Source organism: Podarcis liolepis (assembly GCF_965112155.1).
Source record: "Podarcis liolepis genome assembly, chromosome: 15".
In the NCBI taxonomy this organism is placed as follows: Eukaryota; Metazoa; Chordata; class Lepidosauria; order Squamata; family Lacertidae; genus Podarcis; species Podarcis liolepis.
The window spans coordinates 46,034,507-46,040,951 of NC_139566.1; positions in this window are offsets into that span (position 1 = coordinate 46,034,507).

Here is a 6,445-nt window from a genome sequence, read left to right on the forward strand (position 1 = left end):
AAGAAGAGGATTAAAAATTGTGTGTGTGTGTTTCTACCATGTCCCATTGGGATTTAGCTCTGGGATTGTGATGGTTCCCCACGGGGGCGAATCTTCTATGAAACGAATGAAGCTTCAGCTTCAGAGCCCCCGTCCTGGAGGGGACCCAAAAGACTGGAGTTCACTTTGCTTTAAAAAATGCTTTAAAAAGTGCATCACGCATGTACAATGGTACCTCAGGTTACACATGCTTCAGGTTATATACGCTTCAGGTTACAGACTCCGCTAACCCAGAAATAGTACCTCGGGTTAAGAACTTTGCTTCAGAACAGAAATCACGCGGTGGCGGCACGGCAGCAGCAGGAGGCCCCATTAGCTAAAGTGGTGCTTCAGGTTAAGAACAGTTTCAGGTTAAGAACGGACCTCCGGAACAAATTAAGTACGTAACCAGAGGTACCACTGTATATAACATTTCCCTGATTTTCACCCCCATATTATTTAATTAATTAATTTATATACCATATCATTTTAATCAAAATCTGTAATGCAGTAGTAGTGTGTGTGTGTGTGTGTGTGTGTGTGTGTGTGATGTCAGGAGCCCAGGTTGCCGTCTTGGTAACACAGCACACAAGTCATAATTAGCTTGAATATTTATTGTAAAACAAACAATCAGCCTCAGATGCTCTATCGGAGCTTCCGTACCCTACAATTCAGTTGACCCTTCTGAGGAGTTCTTCCTGCTTCTACAGAATATCCTGAACCTATGGCTCTTACGTTTCTGGGTTTGTTTCCTGCCAAATACCTTTCCCATATGTCTACTCCTTGGGCTCATAGGATTAATTGCCTCCTCTTCCGGTGAGGAAATGCTCCCCCGCCTTTCTGAGCCTGCCTGTGCTTCTTCAGCGAGTTGGCTAGCCTCTTATCTGCATTCCTTTCAGTGTCAGGGGGAGTACACAGCCGACTGCTCCCAGGTGTCTGAGAGGAAGGCAAGCTTTCCTGTTGCTGGCTGCTTCCTAACTCAAGCTGTGCCTCTCTACTTGGGGCAGATGTGTTCATGACAATATATACTGCATTAAAAAGGGCTGATCTGTCGTAGAACAGATGAAGATGATGACAGGGGTTACCCAGACCATTGCTGGTTGTGAAGGGGCTCCCATGACAGTTCAAGCTTCAGGGCCTCCACCATGTAGGTCCACCACTGGTTCCATGAGATTCCTGTGGGTGGGTGTTTATTGGGGTGCGTGGAGACGGGTAGGTTTTTTTGATTGAGAAATACCATAACTTTATCTGTGCACTTACTTTGTGTGTGTGTGTGGCTTGCAATAAAAATACAATAGCAATTAAAATTGCAAACAAATTCAATAACCAATACCTAACAAATGAGTTACAAGAAGATAAAAACACAACTGTATGTCACAAATGAAACCAAGTACCATAGTCTACAGAATTAAAATTAAAAATCAAAGTGTCGTGAATCTAGGAGCACATAAGTTCTTAAGAGCCGTGTCTGTCTCCTCCTTGTGAATGGCCAGAGGGAGGAGGGCATCCCAGTGGGGGTGTGTGCTGTCTTGGAGAAGGCCTGCTTTCGTGACAATTGTGGAAGGCCCAGCTAAGTCTCCCGGGTCTCTTTGGAAGATCTGGTGGGGTCTCTGCACCAGGGGAGGTGGTCTGCTGGGCATTGCCCTGCTCTCACCTGCAGGCACTGGAGTCCAAGCAAAGGGCCAAGTGAGAGGCAGGATTAGAGGAGTCCCTGGTCAGGCATGGCCAAGAGAGGCCATCCAAGGCATGCTGAGTGCAGAGCTGCAACAGAGACTTGTTCCAGCAGCTTTTCTTTTTTTCTCTCCTCCCCCCCTTTTTTTAAAAAAAGCCAGACAGCGCCCGCAGAGTATCGAACTGCTGTTAAGCAATTAGTGATTCTGCAAATGTAAAGTCGAAGTAACCGCTAGGCTAAGCTGGCCCATTCCAGCAGCTTTTCCAGGCCAGAACTGCAGGTGCCTGAGCTGGAGCCCAAGAAGACCTTGATTCCTGAGGAGTCCTTGCTTGAGGAGTCAAGCATTTCTCTATGTGGGCCAGGTTTGCATCAGGTGTTTAAGGTGCTGCCTGTCCAACCTCAGTGTCAGAAACCCTGGGAACTTTTAGCAGGGGAGTGCAGTGATCGTAAAGCCTTGACTAAAGACTCTCCTTCTGTCTGGAATGGTTGTCCTCTTCCATCGAACAACACACAGTTTCAGGAGGGATGCACATGGAGCAGGGAGGGAGGGGACACCCGCCTAGCCAACCAGCCCAGCCCAATCAACCCTGGCAATCTATGGGGTGACAGATGTCACAGCCAGATCACTCTCACCTCCCAATTCACCCTGGGTGCAAAGTGGCTCCTCCTTGGGTTCATCGCAAGGTGCTGGCTCTACGCCCTCAGAGGGATGAGCCTCTGATGATGATTCCGCGGCTGAGCCATGGCAGAGATCTGGGTCTCCAGTTGTTTAGGGATTTAAATGTCCACAAACAAAGCTTGAATTTGGCTCAGGAGCTAAAAGGAAGTTTATTTATTATTTCTTCTTCTTCTTCTTCTTCTTCTTCTTCTTCTTCTTCTTCTTCTTCTTCTTCTTCTTCTTCCCATGCAATTTCTCAATTTAAACAATACAGAAAAGCACAGAGTGGAAAGATGCCTACAACTTGTTTGCTTTATCCCTGTCCCTTTGTTTGTGTGCAAAGGAAAGCAAGAGGGAGCACAGGAAAAAGTGGAAAACAGAGTGAAACCCTGGCAAACCTCACCCAGGAGACTGGGAAGAAGACAAGGAGAACAGGCTCTGGCATGTTTTGGGGTGAAAAAGCCTCCATCTCTAGGAGCTTGAAAGATTAGTAGTATGCCCTCAGTTATTCTTTGCAGATGTTCCACATAGATGTGGAGAAATATTTCTTCGTTGTTGTTGTTCTTCTGCTGCTTTTTCAAGCTGTTTCTTTACCTGGAATGAGGCCTTTTTGACTTTTAAGCACTCTCAAGAGTTCTTGCATCTGTGGGTGTTGCCAGCGCCTGCTCTCCTCTGGCTCTTGTTCATTGCAGGGGCCTCTTGAAAAGCCCGGGGACCATAACTGATAGGGCTGTCAACTGCCCAATGGAGTCAACTCCTGGGGGCTGAGGGGTCTTTGGCCCCCATAATAAAATATTTGAGGCCCCCCCTTGATGGGCATTGCCATTTGAGTGCTGTGTGCACACCGCATCATGTGGTCGGTTATGCAGGGCAGGGATTACCTGAAACCTCCCCTCATCTTCACCCCCTGCAAAGATAGGGTCAGGTTCAGGAAAGCTGTGGTGATGCCCACCAGCGTAAATGGGTTCACAAGAGAAATAGACCAATCCATGGAATAGACGCTGGTGAATGGCAATCGCCACAAGGCTGTGCACTCTTCGCAGTACAGGAGGCAGTCAGACCCTGAATACCAGTTGCCTTGGGGGGCCCCTCTGAAGACCACTTTTCTTCTTTGTCCAGCATTGAGGTCAACGGCCTTTCACCCTCCTTCAAGGAAAAGAGAGTACAGTACCTGATCATTTAAAGTCCTTGGGGATCAGCCTGAGATGCAAACCATTTATTTAGTTATTTATTTATTTATTTACTTACTTACTTACTTACTTACTTACTTACGTATTTACCCTTCAGGTCAGATTGTGATGCTACAACTCAGGGCTCATCTACACTGACTTTTTGCTCTGCTCTTTCCAGCCACAACTCTGTGTCTTAAAGCTCTGTTTCCAAGCACCCTGCTCCCTCCTTTTCTCTTGCTCCAGAGCTTTCCCTGTGAAAACCTGCTTTTTAAAACTCAAGTGAAGCAAACAGCAATATTGGTTTTCTGCAGATTGCTATTTGTTCCAGTTCAGAGCTAAAGAGTAGGTTTCCGCTGAGAAAGGCGTGGGGCAAGGGGGAAACTGCTCTGATTCGTGCCTAGGAAGCACCAGGCAAGCCAAAAACCACTCGTACAGCTGCTTTCTAGGACCAGCAGAAGTGTTTTTGGGCCCTTAATCCACAAACTTGTGTCTCAGCGAACAACCCAGTGAGTCTCTTTTCTCTCTCACACACAGAATCAAGGCCTCCAAGTTCAAGGGCTAGACTTTTAGCCTCCTTTTGAAAAGAGAAATTAAACTCTGTTGAGCACAGCATACTTTCTGTTAACGCTGCGTAGCTGAAGAAGGCTTGGGGCTGGAAGGGCTATGTCTGCAAGGCTGTGGGTGCCAGTGGGTCCTCTGCAGCAGCCTGAAGGCAATTCAGATGGGGCTGGGCTGGGCTGCAGCCTCCCACAGAAGCTCCCGGGTTTGACACCCACACCAAGCTACAGTCCTTCCTCATCCAAGCAAGACACAGCTCTGGGAAGGAAAAGAGGGCTTCTGAAGCATGAACTCCCAGGCAGATGCTTCCATGCAAGGAGGACCATACACACCACCTTGAGCTCCATGGAGAAAAAATATGGGGTATAAATGCAATCATTCAATCAATCAATCAATCAGTCAATCAATCAATCAATCAATCAATCAAGTCCTTCTAACTTTTGTGCTATCAAAGCAACACTGAGAGGGAAGGCAGAGGAAGCTGGCAGGCAGCACCTAACTTGCCCCACAGGATTGCTGTGGTGGGGATAAAACAAGGCCCAGGAGAACTTCTACAGACACCCTGCTTAGGGCTGTGCAATAAATAGTTGAAGACTGGTATTGAAATAACATGTGATAAGTGTTTCAACAAGGCAGTACACCAGTAAACAAAAGGAGGTGGAGAATTAATAGCTTCCCAGCTGAACAATGCTTTGCAGATACTTTGCAGGCAGTGTAAACAAAGAACTGGAAAGCTCTTCTTTCTTTCATCACACTCACACACACTGCTGGGAAAAAAAGGAGGAAGAGTTTTTATTTTTATTTTCTGGTGGTGTTTATGTTGTTGGTTCCCCTAAGTAGCTTTCCTCCATATTAATAAGGAATGGTGGGTTTTTTATTTATTTAAAGAAGCCTAAGTCTTTGCTTGCTTGCCCTCCCTCCCTCATAAAGGTAAAGGGACCCCTGACCATTAGGTCCTGTGATGGCCTGGGATTCCGATTCGGAGGATGAAACAGAGGAATCCCAGCCTGCACAGGAGTCCCCGCCTCCAGGGCCGGCTGAACTGGGGCAAGGCCTAGATGCTGAAGAGCCTGCACCTGTGGCAGTGCATCAGGAGCTGGCCCCAGGTGAAGTCCTTCTGGCCCCAGAGAGGCTTGACGACTCAGTGGCCACAGGTGAGCCTCCTCCAGGGCCCAGTAACCCTTCGGCCTCTCCTGATCTGCAGAGGCTTAGAGCAGAGAGGCGAAGGGAACTGGTTGCCCCCAGGAGGAGTGCTCGCCTTAAGGCCAGAGGAGGCGGGGCTCCTGGGGGCCGGGACCGCCCCTGGCCTTAGAAGAGGATAAAAGCCCAGTCAGCCCGGCCCCAGGTTGCGGGAGCAACGTCGTTGTTGGCTTCGGACCTTCCTGTGTTCCTGATCCCTGCTCGGCCTCCTGTTCCTGACTATCCGGTACTCCTGTTCCCTGCTCGGCCTCCTGTTCCCGACCATCCGGTGTTCCTGTTCCCTGCACAGCCTCCTGTTCCAGCGTTCCTGTTCCCCGCCCGGCTCTCTGCCTCGGACCTTGCCCCTCTTCGTGTGGACTCTGCTACACCCAAGGTACCTTACCCCCGGGACCAGCACAGGTCCAGTTGCGGACGACTCTGAGGTTGTGGCGCTCATCTCGCTTTATTGGCTGAGGGAGCCAGCGTACAGCTTCTGGGTCATGTGGCCAGCATGACTGGCGAACCAGAGCAGCGCACAGAAACAACACTGTTTACCTTCCCGCCGGAGCAGTACCTATTTACCGTATCTACTTGCACTTTGACGTGCTTTCGAACTGCTAGGTTGGCAGGAGCAGGAATCCCGTCACAGGGATTTGAACCGCCGACCTTCTGATTGGCAAGCCCAAGAGGCTCAGTCACGTCCCATCCCTCCCTCATACCCTTTGATAAAAACGGGAGAGATTGATGGAATGAAGTCTTGGGTGAGGGGGAATGGAGGGGAGAAGATTTGGCTGGCAGCCTTATGCTTAACTGGAAGGTTGGGTACCTTGTGAGAATGGTGGGGAGGGCATTTTTTCAGTGAGCAACGCAAGCAAATGTGTGTCTGCTCACAAGCAAGCCCTACTGAATTCAATGAAGCTTACTCTCAGGAAAGTAGAAGTAAGTTTAGTAGAGATTCCACTTAGACCTCTGAGTGTGGAAGCAGATGCAACTTTACTAGTAAATCACTGAAATAAGTTGAAAATATATAAATGGAAGTTTATTTAATTTTTTTAATTAAATCTACTACTTCCTTACATTTTGAGGCCCTCCACCACTGCGGCGAAGTATGGTGGGACCCTCTGCTGCCATGGGGAGGCGTGACAAGGTCCTCCTTTGCTGCTGATATATATCGGGATATTTAGCGGT